Source organism: Rattus norvegicus, chromosome 13, assembly GCF_036323735.1.
Source record: "Rattus norvegicus strain BN/NHsdMcwi chromosome 13, GRCr8, whole genome shotgun sequence".
Taxonomy (NCBI): domain Eukaryota; kingdom Metazoa; phylum Chordata; class Mammalia; order Rodentia; family Muridae; genus Rattus; species Rattus norvegicus.
In genome coordinates, this window is record NC_086031.1 from 66,305,236 (window position 1) to 66,329,867 (window position 24,632).

At 44.3% G+C, this 24,632-nt stretch overlaps 1 protein-coding gene across 1 annotated transcript in view; it reads left to right on the forward strand.

Moving 5' to 3' along the window:
• The window catches only part of Niban1 (niban apoptosis regulator 1), a 153,510-nt gene that overhangs the window by 81,017 nt on the left and 47,861 nt on the right, over positions 1–24,632 (forward strand).

Genomic DNA, 24,632 nt, shown 5'->3' on the forward strand with positions numbered 1-24,632 from the left:
GCAAAGAGGGAAGTGACAGAGAGGAGGGGGTGAGGGTCATAATCTGCTTCAAGGACAGGTTCTCAATGGCCTTCAAGACCCCTGGCCATGCTGCATATTTCAAAGATTCTATTATAAGTACAAAGATGGGGACCAAGCCTATAACACAGAGCCCTTAGGAGGACTTGCCCAGACCACAGAGGCAGTTCTTAAAGCTTGAAGGGATGTAAGGATCCCAGGGGAAACCTGATCAAAAGCTGGGGAGACAGCTCAGTGATGATGGGTGCTTCCTACTCTCACCAAGGAGTTCAGTCCTACAACCCAGGTTGGGAAGCTCACAACTCCTGTTACTCCAGCTCCAGAAAGGTCAGAGACCCTCCTCTGGGACCTCTGTGGACACCCGCAGGCATGCGCACAGACCCACACACAGACACATGCACATAATTTAAAAGAAAACAACATTTAAAGCTTAACTAAAACCCAGGAGCTTGGGCACTGCCCTCAGACAGTCTAATTCACTATAATTGGCAGGGGGTGGGATTTCCAAGCGATGTCACCTGGCACACTAGACAGCATTATTTTGCTTTTAGGTCTGGATTTACTTATCTATCTGTAAATAAAATTTTAAAGAGGATTTTTCATTCCAATGTGTCATTTTTTTGACACTTCTATATGAATGTAGGCTGCATGTGTGAATGGGCTTGCAGAACGCTGAACTGTGTTCCTTGGCGGTTGGAAAGGCAAGCAGTCGAATGTCACAGAGGGGCTTAGTGTGTGCCAGCCCCGTATGGGTGTGGAGTAATGAAGCCTGCAACGTCTTCCCTTGGGAGTCTAAATGCAAACGGACGGAAGAACAAGCTCACCCACACATCCTAATCGATGGCTAGCAAAGTTAATGTGTTAAAGAGTAACTAGAAATCCCAGCCAAGTGAAGACGCATGTCCGGATGATCCCAGCTCTGACACAGCTTAACTTACGATTTCCCGGATCACGATGGTGCAAGAGCCGTACCCGTCATGGCTGGCTGGCCCTGTGCACTGTGATGCTCTCTGTCTCGAGGCTGACAAGAGCTCTCTCGGCCGTGTCACTGGAGCATTTTGGACATTGCGTTTTGTGGTTTTGCAGCCAACCGGTCCATGAGACACCCACCTGTCCCTGTACAGGAGGAAGGTGGCACTTTATTGTCACATCATCTTTGAGCAGATGATTATACTTAGCTGTAGGCTTAGGTAAGTCGTTGAACATGGTTAAGGCAGGCCAGGCTAAGCTGTACCTGGCTAAGCTGTGCTAGGCTAAGCTGTGAGGTAGGTGAGATGCATTGCATGCATTTCTTTCTTTTCTTCCTTTCTTTCCTCACCCCCTCCCCCCAAGCCCCTGCCTCTCTACAGTCTGTGTAGACTTTACTGTCTGCAACTTACGCTGTAGACCAGGCTGGCCTTGGACTCACCTACCTCTGCCTCTCTTGTGCTAGGGTTAAAGGTATGCACCACCACCTCCCAGCTATAGTAGATGTATTTCCAACTTACAGTGGACCCCACTGTAAGGCAAAGAACATCTGCATGGGTGTGGGGCTGAGGACACACTAAGTAAGCACTTTGTCCAGTCCTGAGCAATACCTCAGGCTTGTACAGAATTTTAAGTCTGTTTTGCAGGAGAGATTTCCTGAGCTGAGTCACAGTCAAAAGTGCCCCCACCACGCACACTACAGCTAATTTTAATATACAGGAATTTTCATGTTTGGCGATGTCTATCAGTGCCACTGAGTGACAGCCACTGGTGCTGCATCTCAGCAGTTCTTGGTTGGTTTGTACATACGTATGTATGCATGTATGTATGTTCATATGTATGTGTGTATATGTATGTATGCATGCATGTATGTTTGTATGTATATATGTATGTTCATGTGTATTTGTATATATGTGTGTATATGTATGTATGTTTGTTTGTATGTGTTTGTATGTGTGTATGTGTATATGTGTGTGTATGCATGCATGCATGCATGTATATATATCTGTGTACATGTATGTGCATGTATCATGGCATACATGTGGAGATCCGATGGTAATTTGAGGAGTCTGTTCTTTCTGGCTATCATTCTGGTTTTAGGGCTTAAACTCATTTTGTAAGGGTTGGTAGCAAGTGTCCTTACTGGGTGAACCGCCTTGCCAGATCCTAATTCTTGACTTTAATGCATGTGTCAATAGAGGCTAATAAAAAAAAGTCATAACTCCATTTTGCTACAGCAACTCCAAGTAATATAATATGGGCTCTTAACTAGAGCCTTATGAAAACGATTCCCTTATTAGTATTGTGCCTGTGTCTTTAATATTTTAGAGTCAGATTCTTGCCGGGCACTAGCTCAGTTTTCAATATACTTAGAACCTCTTGGGTCTTGGTCTAGTGAGAACACACAGCTGGCCCAGAACGCAGGAAATACAAAGTTTCACTGAGCAGAGAATGTGTTCTGCCGAGTCAAAAGGGACTTGCTACATTCCCCATTCCTTGTACATAATAGGAGTTTCTCTGGGGAGTTTTGGATGGTGTGGAGCCTGCATTTAGACACCATTTATGGAAGGTCTGAGTCAATCAGATCCCAGCTCTGCTCTCTAGGATGTTGTCAAGGCATGAAGACAATGAAGCCTAGTTATATTTCTGGTCTGTGGCATATTCTTCGAACCAAAGACCATTTGTTCCCCACTGGGTCTCTGCGCTGACAACTGGGCATAGGCCATCATAGCACGACAAAGAGCAATCCTCAGTTGTTGCAGGCCAATGAGATCATGGGGCTTTCCCATCTTGCCCCATCCCCTGATTTTTCCCCTTGTGTTTGATGGCACAATGTACCACTGTTTTTACTGAATCACTTTTTCTGTCCCAAGTCCCTACCTATTATTCATTGTGTAGTCTTGAATAAACCATTAAGAGGTTTTCTCAAGCTGCCAGTTCACTGTATTTGCCAGAGTTGTTCCCAGGGGCTATAAAACACTGCCTGTGACCAGGGCCTGAGCCTCGGAGCAGGACTGTTTGCTGTTGTCATTGCTCCATTGACTCTAAGGCCACCACACAGCTCTACTGAGAACTGGGTCCTAGATATTTGAGTGAAGTCAGCTGCTGTTGACCCCACAGCAGCTTCTTGAGATGTGTTCCAGTGCTCAGCTTAGCCCACTTGTCCCAGAAATGTTGGATCCAAATCACTCTAGATATTCATATCCATGAATTCCAAATCCAGATGCACTTCTGTTGCATCTAAGAGGCACGTATATTTAACTTTGACAAAGGTCCCATCTACACGCTCTTGTATACTATGGCTGTCAGATGACAGGTGAGGACAGTTGGAGGATCTGTGTTCCTTCGTTTTACCAAGGAGCTCAGAGTACGTGGATACAAGATGATCTCACAAAATTAATCTTTACAGGACATCCCATTCCAACTCAGTTACGGCATGGCGTTTGTGTACAGTAGCTGCTGCAGATTCCGCACTGCAGTCCCTGACCACGGGGGGTGCCACAGGGTGAGATTTGTATTTCCAAGATGTGTGGAGGCAGCTTTCTTCTCCAAGACTCAGTACCATGCTCCTTCACAAACACAGAGCTAAACACAGGCTGTGTGGATGATGGTCATTGTTAGTGTGTACCTGCTTCTCCAACTCTGGAGATGCAGGAGAGAGGGGCCATGTTCCTGGCAGGATGGATAGGATAATTGCGAGCTGAGTAGCAACACAGATTATGGACCACTAGAGGAACTGAAGGAATTCTGTGAGCTAGAGAGCATGGATGAACAAGAGGAAATGAGGGAGGATGACGAGATAGACTGGATCCAGCTGGAAAGGGGCTTTATATTATAGATTAAGAATGTGGACCTCCCCCCAAGAATTGTAAGCCCGTAAGTGACAGGATCCTTGCTAACTATCAAGGGGGTCAAGGTGACTGCAGCACAAGTGGCATAGGTGGGAGGCTAACATTTTGTGGTGCCAGGAGGTCACAGGAAGTTTGGGCAGGAAACAACAGTTGGCTGTAGGCTGCACCAGGCAAGGGCATGAATTAATGACAAAAGTCATCATTAGAGAGGCATCATTCTTGCCCTGAATTATTTGGGGAGAAAAGAGAACATGGAATAAACACCATGGAGTAGACACTGCATGGGTGGTGATTCGGTAATAGATGTGAATGCTGGCAGCTTCCTTCAACAGTGCTGTGCTAGCCCGAAGGATGCTGCATTGACCTGGAGGACAGCCAGGACCTCCACTAAGCAAAGTGCCTGTGTTTATTCACATCATCGGGAATACTCAGGGAGAGGGGACTGTAGAATATCTGGGAAATATGAGGGCAATGGGTTGAAAACACCCAGAAGAACCCAGAGGATTTAGGCTAAGAGAACACAATGATATAACTCAGGCCACCCTTGTGACCTCCAAGGGCTTTGGTGGTGGTCGAGCCAGGCTGAATGTGACGTTATAAAGCAACTGCATTTTAGATTTGCTTCCTTTGTCAGTGTTGTATGCCCCAAGCTCTTATCTAGAACTCCCCTGTGAAATCAAACTCTTTTATTAGATTTGATTTTGACATTTCACATTTTTAGGTGTTCAATACACGTTGCTGAGTTAAATTGGATTTCAGAACAGAAAAAGACTTTACAATTCAAATGAGATGCAGCCAATCCCTTTGCTGTGTTTATTTCGGCATGGTGTTTTACATTTTCCAGCACTCTTGGTGCACATCTCGGGTTTATTTTCACTGACTTAATGTCTACGCACAGTCTAGAGATACCTACAGGGCAAGTTTATTGCTCGAGAGACTGTCTGGTCTGGGCACCAATCAATTCTAACTGAAAATACAGAGTGAGTTTTATTAGGTAATCAATGAGGACATACTTGTGAATTTGTGTCAGCCATGTTTATAAACAAACAGATCCAGGAGTTAGAAAATTCTAACTTATGCCTAATCATTTTTGGTCAGTGTACTTCAAATAAACAATATTGGGAGAAACCAAATTAGAAAACAATCAAACAAAACTTTTGGTGGGGGGTGTTGACACAGGGTGTCTCTGTGTAGCCCTGACTATCCTGGAACTTATTACATAGATCAGGCTGGCCTTGAACCTACAGAGATCCACTTTCCTCTGCCAGCCAAGTGCTAGGATTCAAGATGTGTGCCCACCACTTCCTGGCTTTCCCCCCCCCCTTAATTTTATGTGCATTGGTGTTTTGCCTGCATGTATGTCTGTGTGAGGGTGTCAGATCTTGGTTACAGTTATAAACTGCCATGTGGGTGCTGGGATTTGAACCTGGATCCTCTGGAAGATCAATCAGTGTTCTTAACTACTGAGCCATCTCTCCAGCCAAAACACAATTTTTACAAATAGCACTTTGAATGCTTTGACTTGCAATCACACAGCTGTGAACCTCCAAAACACAGACACAGACACAGACACAGACACACACATACACACACACACACACACACACACACACACACACACACACAGACACACACGCACCCATTACAAGCAGGGCACAAAGTGTTTGGTAACTACTCTTTCCTAAAAATAGGATGTCAGTGTCTTGGCTTAGGAGAGGTGCTCTTAAAGAAAAATCCCTCAAACTTGCTCTCTCTGCACAGACCCCCTCTCTCTGAGTTTTGCTTGTGTGTGTTGTATGGCGTGGTTAATAATCTATAATAGCAAATACTTCCCTTTATCCCCCTGTGAGTGACTCAGTCTGGAACAGTCACAAAGGTCCTCAGAGACTTGGAGTGTGTGGGTTTCTTGGTTAGTGGTGTTATTTGATCTGACCTTGCTATTCTGTCCACTGGTTAAATATGACCAGATCACTTAGCTTACATAGACCTGGAATATAAAGTGTTTGATAAGTGTAGATTGCATGCTGGTTAAATGTTATAGAGTTAGGATGTAACTGTACCCGATTTTATACAATTTAAATGTAAATGTCTTACTGTGCGCATCTCTGGAACACCGTGGATATCATTGATCTCAGACATGCCTTCATAAAGCTTCTGCTTTTGGTTCTAATTAAATTCATGTTCTCAAAGCAGCATGAGAGCTGGAAGGGGAAGGGAGGTCTCCCCCAGAAGCTAGAATACTCGAACTGTGCTGCTTGGGCATTCGAGGTCATTTCCCCAGCACAGGCTTGGGTTTCTTGGCCTCTGAAGCCTTGGTGCCTAAAGCCACTTTGCCAGGGAATTACATTTGAATACTTCTTGTCAAACAGTATCATTCCTGGGGCAGCAGCCACTCTTTCCCACTTCTGCTGAGCTAAAGAGTTATCTTGGCATGAAGGTCTAAAACAATGTCATTATAATAGTTAAGGCTTACCAATCAGACCAATAACACAAACAATTAACCAAGCAACGAATTGAAAGAGTTCATTTAAAGTCTTACACCATTAAGATTGGGTATATTCCAAAAATCAATGGATTTATTTTTTTATATTATTATTGCCTGTAGGAAAGTTTGAATAGTTTTCTATTTTTTTTTTTTTTAAACTTGTAGTTAGGACATGTTAAGACTGAAACTCACTCAGAGTGAGAGATTGTGTGGCGGCTGCCTCGTGTGGCAGTGTGGTGAGCATTATGAACGGATTCTATTTGGCATATGTTTCTTTTAGAAATCAGCGCTTAGGAGAACTTGGAGGAAGTCCTGGTACACTGTGGAATGCTGAGCTGTACATTCCTCGTCCCGTGCTGTGAATAGATTTGGAGGGTGAGGGAGGAAGAGCCCTGACCAGGAGCTGTGACTCCTCCTAGTAGTTGTTTAGAGGCTTTTATGTTAAATGTTGAGTATATGAAACAATGCGGTGACCTATTCAGCAGGTGTTAGGAGCATTGCGTTAACGCTGATGCCTCTAGCTGTCTTTTCTCCGTCCTTCCTCCCACCACAGGCCACCCTGGGTGGTTTAGTGCTGTTTTTCTCCATAGTAGCCTAATCTCATTTAGCGTGCTTTAAACCTTATCCACACAGCATCTGACCACGTCTTCTCCCATGATCTCTTTATTAATGTTCTGCGCTTGCATGATTGCTTGTACCAGCCACTGACGTTCTGTGCTAAAGCTAGTCCACTGTACTAATATGCTGTAATTTCTAAGACTCAGTTAGCTGTTGACAGGGACCTGGGGTGTTCCCATGTGTTTTTCAGAAAGCCACTGTGAGGACTTTCCAATAGTTCTTGTTTATAGGAGTTTGATTTTTATTTCGCTTATTGATATCTTAAGGAATTTTCCTCTCATCTATGTTCGTGAGGGTATTTGGTATGTAAGCTTCCAGTTGGTTAATGAGATTCTAAGGTCTGACTCTTAAGGTCATTTATGCTTTTACAAAATGGACCGGAGGGCTGGGCATGCGTATAACTTAGTCGTCGAGCATGAGGCCCTGGGTTAGATCCTGAACTAACCGTGCTCCCTAAAGAAAGTTAGAAAACATTCTTGCTCCTCTTGCCTCATTTTTTTTTTTTACAATAAAAAGTAGTTTAGGTAAGACTGGAATTGTTCACATTTAGTATCTGGTAAACCTTTTACATGAATGTATGTTAGCTTAACTCTCTTCTTAAAAAATAATAACTTATATTTCTTTGACAAGTTCATAGACGCATGTTCTGTATCTTGATAATATCTACCCTCGTCTCATCCTTCACCTTCTCCCAGGGTCCCCCCTATCCATTCCCCTCCCCAACTTCATGTCCTTATTTATTTTAATCCACTGAGTCCAATTAGTGTTGCCCATGTGGGCACAGTGTGACCTCACCCACTGCAGACTGTGCCATCTATCAGGTGTCGTCCCCACCCAACTCCAGAAAAGTAACTGCCCCTTCAGCAAACCATCAGCTAGCTGCTCACAGCTCCTCAGCCAGGGCTGGGGCCTTGGTGTAGTCCCTCTCAGGGCTCTTTCTGAGGAAAGATTTTAAGCCAGTGACTTACATTTATAAATTGTTTAGGACTACCGCACGGTTCTATTTCTTTTCACTACATATGGAATTCTGGAGCGGCTGTTGTCTTTCGGTCGTCACGGCGAAGACTGTCCTCTGCCGTCATCTAGCGTTCCTCAGTGAGGCAGAAGAAAACATTTGCTGTCAGTTTAATTGCTCTTTTGGGAATAATTTTATTTCAAAAACATTTTCTCAGCTGAGTGTGGAGGCTCACGCCCCAGCCCATGTGAATGTAGAGGCAGGAGGATCAAGAGTTCAAGGCCAGTCTCTGTTACATAGCAAGTCTAGGCCAGCCTGCTTCACTAAGAAAAACAAAGGTCTCTCTTTGTCTTTGGTATCCTGGGGTCTTGTAAGAATGTATCTTAGCTGAGAGTTTTCTTAGGTGCTGATAACACTTTCTAATCACTCCAAGGTCCTTTTTGGGTTTCTGTATTAGTTTGCCAGGGTTACTGTAGCTGGGTGACCTCTGCTCTGGAAAGTTGTATCTAGTTTTAGAAGCGACTAAATCCTGGTGCACCTCCCTTTCACTCTGTGAGAGGGGCCCATTCCAGGCTTTTCTCCTTGGCTCTCGGAAGCTTCCCTGAGACCTGCCTTTGTCTTCAATGTAGCATTTCCCTTGTGCCAGTGTTTGTGTTTACATCCACAACTGTGTCAGTGTCTGAATGTCCCCCTCCTTCACCTCTGACCCCTACATTTATTTACACACCTATTTATTTACTTGTGTATGGAGCGTGTGGAAGTTAGAAGACGGCAAGTAGCTGGTGCTCTCCTTCCACGTGGGTCCTGGGCACGGGACTTGGGTGTTTGGCAAGTACCTTTACCAAGGGAATCATCTTGCTGATCCCTTTAAAAACACCAGTCACACCAGATAGAGCGGGGCGGGGCTAGCCTGTTTCAGAATGACCTCAGTTTACCTAAGTCGGTCTGCAAGGACTTCCTTTCCAGATAAAGTCACTTTCTGGCCTATCGTGCAGTAAGTGGGAAAGCATTTTGTTGACGCCTCAAGGCAGGATGACGCAGGTGCTGCTGTTAATTGCGTCCTTCTCAGTGTGCACATGAGGTCTCTGATGTAGCAGTTCCGACAGCTGGTTCAATACAATTTTAAACCCAGGCTGTGTGACGTCAAAGCTCGTGCTCCTGTGAATTGAAGTTTCCAGAGAAAAGCCACACTAAAGTTTCCCAAGACTGATTAAAATCTTGCAGAGAATTGGAACGTTGCAGGATCAGGGCCACATAATCTTGAGATATCTTTAGACTCCTTCGTGACCGTTTGTTATCCACCTTTGAGTCTAGGTTAACCCCCTTGTGACTGCCATGAGGAACTTTGGGAATGTACTAGAACAGACACTGGCTTCCTCCATCCACAAACTGATAATGTTGTGGTATGGGATCAGAAACCTATTATAGAAGCCTCTCCCATTTTGCTTTAGCCCCCCCGATCTGACATTTGGCTACCGGTACATCTAAAGAGTCACTGAGGGTTGGGGATTTAGCTCAGTGGTAGAGCGCTTGCCTAGGAAGCGCAAGGCCCTGGGTTCGGTCCCCAGCTCCGAAAAAAAGAACCAAAAAAAAAAAAAAAAGAGTCATTGATCCATTGCTTCTTTTATTCTGTGACTATGAAAGCCTAAGGAAGCTGTTTCCATGTTGGAACATGCTGTTTGGGGCAACCTGAATCCATGTTCCCAAGCCTCAGTTGCCCATACTCCCTCTGAGGTGAGAGCTGTGGTCTGTGTGGACACTCTTGTTTGGGGGCTGCTTTTCAAGCACTCACTGTAAGACAGTACTTGAATAGCTGGTACTTAAGAAAAAAATCCAATCCATTTCCTGCTTGGGGCGTGGTTACTTGAGGTTAGACATTTCATACTAAGCTCAACACGATTTCTTAGTATTGGTTTGAGGAGGAAGTGAATCACTGCACATCTATTGAAATTCGGGTGGCAATTGAGATGGAGAAGTCTTCACCCTGAAACATGAAGTGGTTGTCTTTACCCGAATGGGTGTTTCTGCGGCCAACTGCATGGCAATAAAATTATTCTTCAATGCTAGAATTTTCTTTGCCTATATAAATATGTAGCTGTGGATAATGCTGTGGGGTATATTGTAGGCATGGGGTTGCTTATGTATTTAAACATAAACTATTGGGGCTGGAGAGATGGCTCAGTGGTTAAGAGCACTGACTGCTCTTCCGGAGGTCCTGAGTTCAAATCCCAGCAACCACATGGTGGCTCACAACCATCTGTAATGGGATCTGATGCCTTCTTCCGGTGTGTCTGAAGACAGCTACAGTGTACTTATATACAATAAATAAATAAATAAATAAATAAATAAATAAATAAATAAATAAATCTTTAAACATACACTATTTATGCTTTAAATAGTTACCATTCACTTTGTTTTCCTTTCCAAAAAGTTGCTCTTTTTCTGTTAACTAGATTGTTGTCTTTTTGTTTAAGACAGGATCACAATTAGCTCAGGCTGGCCTCCAACTCATTATGACTAGCCTTGGATTTCTAATCTGCCTGCTCCAACCTGCTCAGTGCTGGGATAACTGGCCTGGGCCACCACGCTCAGTTTGTTAAGTAGATTCTTGGCTACTGCTGAGAGGAAGCCTGCCTTGACTTGACTTTTGTTTCTTAGTGATTTCTTCAGAAAAATAAAAGTCAGGCTTGAACTAACATCTAGTGGTTAACGAGACACTCCTATTTTATGGGGCTTAGAAAGGGAATTGAAGAAGAGAGAGGTCGGAGGGAAGCCATATATAGGGAAGTTGGAGAGAAGCCATATCTTAGTGCCCACTTTCACACCTTACCAGGCCAAGTCACTCCCTGCTAACTTCCTTTCCTGCTGGAGATAGGACACGGTCTCTGCTGGGACCAGCAGAAAAAACTGAGAATCTGAACCAGATGACGGCTCACACTGTCTGTTCACTATAGTGGCCGTCACCAGGAAAGACACAAGTTGGGAGAAAAGAACTTGTATTGCGGGTGTATTGTCTAGACTGTTGTCTTAGATTCTGGGGGCAAGACAGAAACATAAGGCCCATTCTGTCAACAGTGGAGAAGTCGTGCAATTATTTTCTCCTGTTGTTGAAGGAGAGATGGAATAGCAGCAACATGAAGTAGGAATGGATTTCAGCCCATTCCGTCCCATTCCTTGTCAACTCTTGGCCAACTCCACATGGTTCTGGCCCAGAGAACATGTTCAGTCAGGCCAGATGTCCTCCTGAGACATTTCTAATTACTGCCTGGTCCTTTTTCCCTGCAAGGAGAATAACTATTGTTGGTTGGGACCCTTCTGTCTTTCTTTTTCAAGACCCCTTCCCATGCTGGGGATTGAGTCTGGGGCCCCATACATATTAAGTGAATGATCTGTGACTGACCTAAGCTTTCAGGTCCCTTTTCTAAGAATTAACTTATTAAATTGAACATTGTCAAATTTGAGAAGTCAGCAGCCTTTCCACGAAGTTGTAGACTCTGGTGACAACAGTGAACTATTCTTCCTGAGAGCAGGGTCATTTGCATCTGGCCAGCACTTCTTGCTTGAAGAATCTTAATGAAGTATGAAGTATGCTGCCTGGAACTGTGTGTTCTAATATCCTGTGTGTAAGACTATTTACTGAGGACGTTCTGTGTGGCAGGAGAGCAACTTTTTCAAGGTGTACTCAGGGTGTGTGTGTGTGTGTGTGTGTGTGTGTGTGTGTGTGTGTGTATGTATGTATGTATGTATGTATGTGTTATTGGGATTACAAATTACCTTCCTGGTTGGCCTTGCCTAATGTCACTTGCATTGATCTGAGTGCCTTGGTTCATAATTGCTGTGCAGATGTCCCATAATTCAGATCCCAGCATTCATGTCAGGCAATGCACATCTGCCAGCATCTCCAGCTACAGAGGAACCTTTTTCTGGCCCAATCCCCAGCATAGGAAGGGGTTGGAAAAGAAAATCAAACCAGCCACAAATACAGCGGTAACATTTGGTGTTGACTTTGAGATGAATCACCTTCCTGACGTGGGTGCTGCTAAATGGACAACAACAGAGATAAACCGAAGGCTGGTTGTCTGAAAGGAGCGTGAAACTTTCCCTCTTTCTTCTGCAGATGCTTCATGAGCTTAAAGATTCCCAAGGTCCATTGCCAAGGGCGGTCATAAATATCACTGCTTTCAGAAAGCTTGATGGATCGTTATGGTTGGGTTTGGCCATGAAGGAGAACGGGAAATCCCCAGAACGATGACTTACTTGGCAGCAGCTTTGTCTAGTTTCTCTCCTCACTTCTAGTTTCAGGTCTGTTGCTTTAAAACCAAAACTGTGATGTTCCCATTTCCAGAATATGGACTAATGAAGATGTCTCTGGAAATATGAGTTTTGTAGCAAAAAGCAAGGGAGCATAATTGAAATTGAGATAGCATATACTAGGGAGTTAACAATTGTGTTAAATGGATTGTTACGCGTTATAATCTTGAAAGCACATTTATTTCCTATCTCCTCACATACTGTTCACTAATTGTTGCTTTTTGTTCTCCCTTTGGAACTAAATCTTAGGTCAGTGACTCACTTTGGAGTTCTTTAGTTTTCTGAAGGCCTGACCATCTATGTGATTTCCTCAAATTCTTATTTTTAAAAACTTAAATGTATGTGTGAGTGTAATTGTGCGTGTGTGTGTGTGTGTGTGTGTGTGTGTGTGTGTGTTTATGTATGCATGTGTCACTTCGATGTGGGTTCTTGCAGAGGAGAGAAGACGGCTCTCCTGAAACCAGAGATGCAGGCAGTTGTCAGCTGCCTGACGTGGTTGCTGGGAACCAAATGTAGGCCTTCTGGAAGAGTGGCACGTGCTCTTGCTGTAATCCACCAGTTATTTCGGAGAAAGTTCTGCTTTACTTCGTTAAACAGATAAAGTTCTTGGAGAGGCAGTTTTCTCTCTTGACTGTCTATCAGGGTGATTTGTCCACTCTCCCTCCGGCTTTCCCAATGCTGACCACCTTGTAAGGTTTCTCACCACCCGTTGTCCTTCCAGTTTAGGCTTCTTTCTTATATAAAACAATATTTTTTGCGCTCTTATTTGCTTAACTCATGAGAATCCACCTAAGTAGACTTCTAAGACTAGGCAGGCAGAGTGAAACATTGTTGCCTTGTGCTGTCTTTAAATTACTGATTTTTCTGTCTGTAGCACATGGAATGTTCCTTACACTAAAAAAATTATTGTTGTTTATATATCCCATGCTATTTTCCATTTACTGGCGACTGTAATTCGAATAAATGACATCAACATCAACAAAAGTAGCCAGACAACCACACACACTCCTTCGATCTCCATGAGAATAACAGCAGAGAAGAGAAGAGTTTCCACTAACTCTGCCTTATTCAAAGGTTCAATCCCACCAGCTCACAATAGACCTCAATAACATATGTACTAAAAGTCTACTTGTTTCCTGTGAACTCCTGAAAGAATAAAATAGAAACGACTTGGTTTGCACCTCAAGGTTTGCCACATGTATGATGACCTAATTGTGACTATGTACTAGTTGACATTGTCAATATTTTCTGAGCTCATGCTATGGGACAACCGTTGTTGATAACAATTCTTTAGTTAGATAGCTTTACTGTCTTGTAGGATCTGAAGTTGAGACAGGTGCTAAAATTTGATAAGGCTTAGTTACCAAGCGCTAGATTCATAGTGCCTTCCTAGATTCATAGTGCCACTCTAAGTATCACACTCTAAGGCACTGACTCCTATCTGCTGTTTGTTAAAGAGCTCAGAACCCGAAGGTTTGTCTTTGATTTTCCTCTATACATTTCAAAAAGGATTTCAGAAAGTGAGGATACAAACAGCCAACTCTGAGATGCCCACTGCCCTGCTGGGTCTTCACTGTGCTCTTTCCATCTCCAACAGCGCTGATCACGGGTAACACCAGCCTTCATTTTACAGACAAAACGAGTCTTGTGGAAACTGAGACACTTAGGACGGTAGTGATCAGAGCTAAGCTGACTGGCTCCCAGATCCATGTCTGTGCTATTTTCTAGACTGTCTTCAGACAAGGTCGAATTCTGTGAGGTCTGGAAGCCAGGTTATAAGACTGAGAATGTTTGGTTTAGCAATGGTTTATGCAGGAAAAAGTCCTCAAATATCTTCTGTCGCTTAGAAGAAGAGTCCTTTTGCTTCGCTCCAAAGGGTAAAAGTGTTACTTATAACCACAGGCAAGCTAGATTCTGACATTACTGATGCACTTACTTGCTTTTTGGAATTTTGTTTAATAAGAGTAGAAATTGGATCTATCATTTAAAAGAAAAAAAATAATATTAACTCAGTTAAAATCCCTGGGTGTCTTCTGTCACATACATCCTCAAGAAACCGTGCTTCCTGAACACTAGAGGTAAAGTCTTAGGCTGGTCCTCTAATTTGCCAGATGAAAAGAAGAGTCCTTCTTATTCGTGAGTTCACTTCAGAGCATAGTGTCAGTTGTTCTGGAGAATGGTAAAGTCAGGCGGTGGCGTGGGGGAAAGAACTGGTCTCGGTGTTCAAGGCTTCCATAAAACAGAGAGCAACGGGCACGTCAGCGTCAGCGAGTGCCACCTGCTCAGGCCCTGTGGGGAAGAAACAAGAGATAAGAGATTGCTTCACTGGGCAGGAATCTGCCACCACTCCCCAGAGAAGGCAGGTGATAAACTGATAAAATCTGGTGACAGATGGCTTTTTAAGACAGGCTTCTCTATGTAACCCTGGGTGTCCTGGGATTCGCTCTGTAGACCAGGTTGGCCTCAAACTCAAGAGATCCACCTGCCTAAGGTATGTTCCACCACAGTCCAGTGGGGATTTTTTTTTTTAAATATGGAAGCAAAGCAGGATACAAAGACAGTGACCCTTAGGGACCTAGGAAGAAAAGGACTCCCTCACCTAGAAATCTGGTTGAAGCTTCTGGGATAGACGCTCAGGAATTCTTGACCAGCTATCAACAGCCTCCTGAGGCTTTTCCTCCTTCCCGGCTTTAAACCGCAATTATCCTGGACCTCACCAGAAACTTCCCCTTTTAACTCTCCTGTAACCTCAGTGGCTCCTGGTTTTATTGCTGTCTTTCTACCCAAGACTCCTCTGGAGCTGCCCCACAATCTCACGTATCACAAAGAGAGAGAAAAGGTTTCTTAGCCACCCTTCGAGATGGTAACTTGAGCCACCAAGATGGTAGTAGCTATGGCCAATGTTCAGACACTTAATTGTGACTCTTCTTTAAGGTCACACACACACACACACACACACACACACACACACACACACACACACACCTGCACCCCATTCTTTCATGAGTCCCTGTCTTCTTTCTGTTTTCAGTAAACTCTAACTCTGCTTCATATTGTCTTGTCCTGAAAGTCTTTTATGAGTCAAAGCCAAGGATGCGGTGTCACCAGAAGGGAGGTCCTAAGAGATGAAGGGAGCTCTTCCGGCTGCCGAGGGGCCGGTGATAGCTTATAGGCCCATCTCTAACCCGGCCAATGACAGAAGGACACTGGGACACTTGGTTTCTAATGGTACCTGAAGGATGTACAGTCTGGGGCTGAAGAGATGACTCAGCTGTTAAGAGCACTCGATCTGCTGAAGCTCCACTCCTAGCACTCACATGATAGCTCACAGCGGCCAGTAACTCCAGTTCCAGGGGATCCAGCACCTGTTCGGGCCCCTGCTGTCACCACGCGTGCACATGGTACTCAGGCATACACGCAGGCAAAACACAGGTACACGCGAGATCTCTTTCTGTTTTTAATGAGGATGCACAGTAGTGTGCGAAGAGAGCTGGAGGAAGTGCTTTCCGATGAACTCTACTGCAGAGCACAGAACCAGGTGAACTGTAAGGACTGCCCTTCCTGCCTACCCACCCCTCTCTCCACCTCCCTCCTTCTCTCCCTCTCTGCCTCTGTTGCCCACATTCCTCTGCCAACAAATACCGACTGGGCATCTTTTTCTCCCACACGATCACCGGGAATCCAGTTTGGATGTTACAAGCTAGTTATAACAAAGAAATTGTAACCACAAGCTGAGGTGTATGTATTTATAAGAGAGAGAGTTGATTCAGACTGCTCCAGAGAAGGCCTGTGTGAAGGAATTATACTTATATTAGGCTGAAAATCATGTCATCTGGAGTGAGAGTTGACATATGTGATCTGTAGGCCCAATCCGAATGTCAACTCTTTGTGTCCACACCCTCTGCCCAGGAATTCTTGCCTGCTTTTGTCAATGAAGGGCAGAGACAAACCATCGTGGCAGAAACTGTGTGACTGGCAGAACCTGCAGTATTCTACTATCTTCCTGCCCTTTGGTCCGGAAAACACATGAGAAGAGGCTCTATAAGCCAGCTGTGGTGGCTTACAACTAGAGTGCTGGGGCAGGAGGATTGCCATAAGTTCTGGGCCAGCCTGGGCTACAGAGGAAAACCCTGCCCCAAAATAAAAGTCAGAAAAGAAGAAATATAGTATTTAGTTTGACCCAAGCCTTCTTGAGCAGAGTGAGCCACAGATTTGGGAGACAGAGATTAGATTAGCTTCTCTCTCTCTCTCTCCTCTCTCCCTCTCTCCCTCCCTACACACACACACACACACACACACACACACACACACACACACAAACTCGTCATTTCTAACCAAACATTTTTTTCCATGATGTCCCATCTCAAAAGTGGTAGTTTGTAAATTGTTCTAATTTCATTGTGTTGCTGTAATAAAACACTAACTAAAAGCAACTCTGGGAGGAAATGGTTTATTGGCTTATATTTCCGGTCATAGCCCATCATTGAGGGGAGTCAGGGTAGGAACTTGAAGCAGCAATGATGGAGGAATGCTGCTTGCTGGTTCTCTCAGAGTCTCACCCTTAGATAGCTTTCTTATGCAGCCCAGGACCACCTGCCTAGGAATGGAACCACCCACAGTGGGCTGGACCTTCTTGCGTGAATTAATAAAGCATGACAGTCCTCTACACACATGCCCATAGACCAATCTAGGCAGTTCCTCAAATGTGGACTCTTCTCAGATAATGCTCTGCTGTGACGAGTTGGTAATTAAAGCTAACTAGGATGTAAATTATGATTCCACGGTCTTTTGAAGGTGACTTCAAAATATTTTGAAGCTTTTAGTATGTTTACAGAATTTTTTCTTTGTAAGTTTAAGGTGTTTGTCCCCGTAACTCTGGCTCACCAGCACTATCTGCAGTAGAGTACGCATCCCACCAACATCTTCCCCTTACCCCATCTTCCTACAGCCTTGGCATTCTTGGGTGACCTTCTTTTGTTCTCTGTCACTTGGCGTCATAGTCCATATATCACACCATCTTCTTTCTTTAGTCCATTCTTTCCTGGAGCTCCGGCTTTGGTTTCTGGCTTGTAGAAGAGTATGGGCGCTGGTTGACAGTGATTCTAAAAGCTATGGGGAGGTCTGAAGGGATGGGTTGGTGACAGTGGGGACTGACTGCTTTGTACTCCATCACTAACTGTCCCCTTTCCTTAACCAGTCTTCAAATTCCAGGGTGATGGCATTCCCACTATCCTATCCATGAATCTGGCACCCAGACCTTCCAATTGCATTGTGGGATATACCCACTGTGCCCAGCACATGGCTTGTACACTGTGACAGTGTCATGAAAATAAGCGTAACCAGGCCAAGAAAACAAGTCAGAGTGGTTGAAACAGAAAAGAGGTAGTAGGGCGTTCTCGGTTTCTGTTTGGAATCCCATTGCCTGGTTTCCACAAGCTACAGTGTTTTTAGGGAAACAGACATTAAACTGGTATTCTCTAACCTTTGTGGAAATTATCTTTCAGATGGTGTGCTCCATGACTGCCATTGATAGGTAGCAGTAAGAGGCAGAGGGCTGAGTGGCTTACCCAGGGGCTCGGAGGAAGAGGGATGTGGAAAAGGGTCACAGGCTGGGATTTGTATGTAAGAACCCCAGAGCCAAGTGGCTTTTTCTGAGTCAAGTGTTTCCTTTCTTTGTTTTGTTTTAAAGTCTCATAGAGTATATGCATGTGCACATGGTTTGTATGAGCACATTCCTCAGCTCATGTCATAAAAGCTAGGCTTTTTTCCCTTATTCCCTCCTTCCGTTCTTCCATGAGCAATATTAAACTCCGTATCTTCCGTATGTTTTCCTGTGTCCGTCCATGATGAGGTTTGCTGTTTGGTCACTGTTATAAGGAAGATCATCCTGCCTTGGTTTTTCTCACCCAGTGCAGCCTTGTGAAAACCTCTTCTAGCTAACTGGCATGGTTCTAACTCATCGGTGAGTAGATTATAATATCCCATGGTTTGTACTCTACATTGGTCAACATGTGCCTATCACCTTCCCTTTTTTATTCTCCTTCAGAAAGAGTCGTGACTATATTGACACGATTACGCTAACATTGCTGTACACATGTCCCCATACTCTTATTTCTATGAAGCAGTGCCCAGGAAGTATGATTGACCAATAACTTAATAAAGGCTCTCAGGTCAGTTTTCAGCTGGACTGTAAAGTTTCACCTTTCTATGTCTGTACCAGTAGGCTGACCAGTTAAAGATGAATCTCGTCTTTACTAAGGACCTTCCCTTACTGCTGTTGGTCTGAGCATCTAACCTAGTAGTTGTCAACAGTTACATTTACTTTCTGTAAGTTTTCCATTTTCACCCGTTCATTCTCCTGTTCTTTGGTTTAAATATGGCTTTACAAGAGTTCTGTGGGAGATTTGCATATTAACCCTTTCTTTACCTCCACTAATGACATTTTATTCAAGTTCACCATTTATCTGTTACCATTAACTGGTGTATGTTAGCTTTCAATTAGAATATACTATGCCATGTGAAGATGTCTAATTTTTATATAGTCAAATATGATTTTTTTTCTCTCTCTTTTTTTAATGGTTTTTGGATTTTCTGCCTTTGTTGAGATTTTCCTTAACCTTGGATTATATGTGCGAATTTCTTATTTTTAAAGTTTTATATTGCTATATATTTTGATAATTTTATTTTATGTGGATGAGTGCTTTGCCTGCATGTATGTCTGTGTGCCCACCCGTGTGCCTGGTGCCTGCAGAGAGTAGAAGAAGGCATCAGATCCCATAGGTGGTTGTGAGTTGTTTGTGGGTGCTGGGAGTGGAAGCTGGATCCTCTGGAAGAGCAGCCAGTGCTCTCTGCCATGAGCCATCTCCCCAGCTCCTTATCTTGCTCCATTGTCACACTGGAGTCTCTCATCTGTGTGGACATCATGTTTAGATGATGTACACCTGTGGTCAACTGTTTTTCCTTAAGTGGATAAACAGTTGTATCAACACCATTTATGAGCTAATATAACTTTTCTACGGAATATTAAAATGATACGCATGTAGTTTAAGGTCATTGGGTTACTCTTTTCTCCACTAAATCATATACTTATTCCCACACAGTTGCAATCTTGATTTATGGTAGCTTATGGGTTTTTGTTATACAATGTTATATCTGATATGGAAAACTTTCCCTTATAATTGACTTGCATTATACTTTCTTGACTATTTTAAGCATACATTCCAGTTTGTGAACTTGTGCTTATTGTCGCTAATTAGCTCCTAATGCCTGCTGGGAGCCTAATTGCAAGCTCATTAAGCTATAAATTATTTTTGAAAAACAATTTGGATGATCACATGACATAGCTTATGGGCGATATTAGAAATTCACTCTAAAGACCAGGCACACTCACGGGCTAGTCTGAATGCTGGAATGGGTGTTTTCCCTGTGTGCCTGGTGCCTGCGGAGAGTAGAAGAAGGCATCTGATCCCATAAGTGGTTGTGAGTTGTTTGTGGGTGCTGGGAATGGAACCTGGGTCCTCTGGAAGAGCAGCCAGTGCTCTCTGTCACGAGCCATTATATTGTTGTCCCCTGTTCCTTATGTTGCTCCATTGTCACACTGGAGTCTCTCATCTGTGTGGACATCATGTTCAGATGTGATGTACACCTGTGATCTGAAAGAGGCGAAGGAAAGTGCTTGCGGCCATAGAGTGCCTACCGAATGCCAGGCTCTGCCTCCCGTCCCTTCCTCATGGCGTGTCCCCATACACACCCCACTGAGATCACAGGAGGGTAGTTTCTAAGCTCAGGACCCCACCCCATGGAACTCTGTTGGAGGTCTCTGCATCTGGACCTAACATCACCCAAAATGTCTACTCCAGGCGAGGTTGAAAGCTCCATCGCTTGGGTATCTAAAGCAGGGAGTGCTCTTTGGTCAGCATGGGGATGTGTGGTTTGCCTCTGTGTGCCTCATGAGCCATACATCCCTCCCTTTGCCTTGAACACTCCCACTTGCCACAATTCAACCTATACTTGTCCAACGTGCCTTGCTGTTCCACAACTACGTGCACTGTAGAGCAAGTGACTGTGCGTTCTTTTACCAGACACACATTAAGCCGTTGCTTTGTGTTTGCCCAGGATGCTGGGGACCCAGTGGTGAACATCTGTGGGTTGATTTTCCACACACATTGCTATTCCTGGTTGCTCTCTTGACTATAGTGATGTTTGTTTTTAATTTAGGCATTAAATGCACTTGCTAATACACTCACTAGTCATCTAGAAATATGGGCTTAGACGGAAAGTTTCCTATTAATTTGATGTTAATTAGAAATTCAGACGCGGTATGGAGCAGACCAACGTTCATTTAACAGACATTTATTGAGTGTGGTATATGCCAAGCCTAGTTATGGGCCGATGACAGAAACGAAAATTAACCAGAAATAGAAATACAAATGATTAACTTAGATAAACGTAATAAACACTGTGTATTAAATGTAATAAACACTGAAAAACAATAGAATGAGGGAGTCCAGGCATGCTGGGTGTGGAGGAGTGATGGCCGGGTGAAATGTAGAGTAAATTGCATTAAATATGCAAACTTCTCTAAGAATTTGAAAGAAATGTGGAGATATAGAGAGGCTTCGTTACTAATTTTTATTTTATTTTATGCATATGAGTTTTGCCTGCAGATGTAACTGGGCATCATGTACGTGCCTGGTGCCTACAGAGGCCAGAAGGGGGTGTCAGATCCCCTGGAACTGGAGGTATAGACTGTTGTGAGCCAACCTGTAGGTACTGAGGGATGCACCAGGGTCCACTGGACGAACAGTCAGTGCTCTTAACCACTGTCTGTAATCTTAATCGTCTCCCCAGGCTTCAGTCCAATACTGTAGTCAGACTGGCTTCCCCCTCTGACTTCTTCATAGTGGGGCCTAAACTCGACTGCGTGAGCCTCAGGGGACCTAGTCAAAGAGTATCTAACTCATGCATTCGGTTTGAGAGAAGGGTCCTGGGCAGACGTGGACACTTCCATCTGCGTTCAAGACTGTCCCCATGAGGGGCTGGGGATGTAGCTCAGCGGTAGAGCGCTTGCCTAGGAAGCGCAAGGCCCTGGGTTCGGTCCCCAGCTCCGGAAAAAAAAAAAAAAAAAAAAAAAAAAAGACTGTCCCCATGTGGAGCCTAAACCTAAACGGTGCAGGGGACAGTAAGGAGAACTGTTTTGTAATGAGAGCCCCCATGCGCTAGCACGGGAAATGTGGAAGGAGGGGTGAAGCGAGGCCTTCCGAACGGCTTCTATTGGATTAGGTTTGATCTGTAAACCCACACTACTTAATACACAGCAGTTTTTACCATTACCAGTAATGATAACAAGCCCAGAATAATTTATATGCTATCATAGTCATTTAATAAGTAAACACTGCTGTGTTGTAGGGTAATTGAGGAGACATTAAGAGCCCATTCTAGTTCTGTAATTCCACTGTGTCTTTTTTAATCACAAAAATACTGTCAAGAACTATGAATACACAAGAGGCATTTACTAGCTTACACACTCCTATAAAAACACACTCACACATGAAGCAAATTACATAGTCTCATCTAGTCAAACCTTTGACCCATCTAGCAGGGATGGAGGGTGTTTTGTTCTGTTTTGTTTTTAGCTTTCTGTTTTATCATAAGAGGAATCTGATCAGTGGAGCAATTCTTTCTACAGTTCCATGGGATGTAATTATATCGTGTAACTCAAAGTCTTAGCCATTACTGACAATAGGTACCAGAGGGACCTCCATTTATCAAACTCGTTGGCTGTTTTTCTTTTTGGTAGAGGGTAGGGATTGAGCAAACAAGTCATTGCTATAAAGCAGACTGTTGTAAGATTTGTGTCCTGCTTGGAAATTGATTTCATCTCCTGTGTGTTGGTAGTTAGCAATTTTCTACCACACCGATTGTTGCGTTTATAAAAAGATAAAGAGGTGGGGTTGGGGATTTGGCTCAGTGGTAGAGCGCTTACCTAGGAAGCGCAAGGTCCTGGGTTCGGTCCCCAGCCCCGGAAAAAAAAAGATAAAGGGGGGGGGATATGCTATATGGAGGTCTGGGACAAAGGGGTGCCTCAGCAGGCCTATGCTGAGACATCCCTTCCCCTGAGGAACCAGCCACACGACCACACAACAGTATAGTATAGAATAGAGTTTATTCAGGGCATGGGGAGGGGAGTGGAGAGAGTAGTAGGGCAGAGAAAGAGAAAGAAGTAGAGAAATAGAAGAGTAGAGGAGGAGAGAGGCCACCCACGAGCATGGGGAGAGAAAGGGGGGGGTGGGAAGAGGGGAAGAGGGTAAGAGCAAGAGAGCGAGAGGACCAAGAGAGTGAGGAGGGGGCAACAGCCCTGTTATAGTGTCAGGCACACCTGTATGGGTGGAGCTTAGACAGAATGTAATACAGACCAGGACTATTATGATTCAGCACTGGTGGAGAGCCCTCAAAGTTAAAGCCGCACTGACCTCTCTCTGCGCGTCTCTCCCATCAGCAGCGACTGTAAGAGATAACTATGAGGGTCTTAAACTTGAGCCAAACTTAATTTACATATATACTTTTTACAAGTCATTTTCTTTTTTTAATTTTTTTAAACTTACCCACTTTACATCCCACTCACTGCCCCCTCCCAGTCACCCTGTCTCACAGTCCTTCCTCCATCCCCTCTCCCAGGCACCCCCTCCCACAATCATTCCCCTATCCCAGTCCCCTTCTCCTATGAGCAGGTTGGGCTCCCCTTAGGTATCCCCCCACACCCTGTCACTTTAAATCTCTGTTTCCTTTTCCACTGAGACCAGACAAGGCAGCCCAGCTAGAACATACCCCATGGACAGACAACAGCTTTTGGGATAGCCCCCTCTTCAGTTGTTCGGGACCCACATGAAGACCAAGCTGCACATCTGCTACATATGTGCGGGCGGCCTAGGTCCAGCTTGTGTATGTTCTTTGGTTGGTGGTTCAGGCTCTGAGAGCCCCAAGCGTCCAGGTTAGTTGACTCTGTTGGTCTTCTGTGGAGTTTCTATCCCCTTCGGGACCTGCAATCCTTCCTCCTATTCTTCCATAAGAATCCCCAAGCTCCATCCACTGTTTGGCTGTGGGTGTCAGCTGCTGGTTGGAGCCTCAGAGGACAACATACTCTCCTGTCTGTATGGTTCAGGCTCTCAGGTTTGATGAAGGTTGGGTGACATGCGGGGGAGAATGGAGGTCTCCCGGTATGGTTCAGGAGTCTGATGAAGTTGGAAGGAGAGTGGAGGTCCCCTGGGATGGCTTCATTTTATTTATTTATTTATTTATTTATTTATTTATTTATTTACTTATTTATTTATTTATTTATTTATTTATTTATTTATTTATGAGGTGAGCTGTGCTCTGTGTACAATGCTGAATCAGAGCCTCCTTTATTGGTATAGAATAGACAAATTTTCCCTGTTTTGGGGGGAGGGGGTCAGATGTCAAAGAAAAGTATCTCTGTGTTACAGCCCTCTCTGTCCTGGAACTCACTTAGTAGACCAGGCTGGCCTCGAACTCACAGAGAACTACTTACTTACCTGGGAGTAAAGGCATACATCACCACACTCACTCAAGATCCATTTTTAAATAGATGTTGTTTAAGCCTCACCAGGTGTACAGTGGTCATGTGTTCTTTGTCCCCACTGGGATAAACACCTACTCTTAACCCCTGAGTTCCACTGATCCATGGGCAGACATTAGCCACACAAGGCTACCAATCACCTGAAATGTCTAGACTGAGGTAGTCTGTACGAGTGAAAGTTACATCAGATCCCAGGGGCTTAGCACTAAAAGAGGCTGGGAGATGTTTCTTCAATAGGACCTACACAGTTAGCCATAATTCTGTCTCTGATGAAATGCTCATGAAAGAAGTAAGGAAGGGTTTGTTTTCTTCATGATTTTGGTTCATCGTGGCAAGGAGGTTGGGCCAAGGCAGCTTACATCATAACACTGAGGAAGCCAGGAGAGAGCAGACCAGGGTACGCCCTCTCGGTCCTTTTCTGTTCTTTTGTTCCACATAGGACCCAGGTCTGTGGGATGAGTGCTGCTTGCATTTAGGGCAGGTCTTCCCCCTTAGTTAACCCTGTGGGGAAGTATCCTCAAGAGACATGGAGAAGTGCACTTTATTAATGTCCCAGGCTCTCTCTTCAAGTCAATCAAGACTCAACATGGTGGGGCTGGAGAAATGGCTCAGAGGTTAAGCGCACTGGCCGCTCTTACAGCGGCCATTCAGACAATGGCTCAGAGGCATCCTTACTCCAGTTTAGAGGATCTGATGCCCTCTTCTGACCTCAACAGGCACCAGGCATACACATGGTACTCATACGTGCTAGCAAAACAGCTCCGACACAAAATTAAATCAGTCTACATAGATCGTTATACATTATTTACTGGTTACATAATCAGTCTAAAT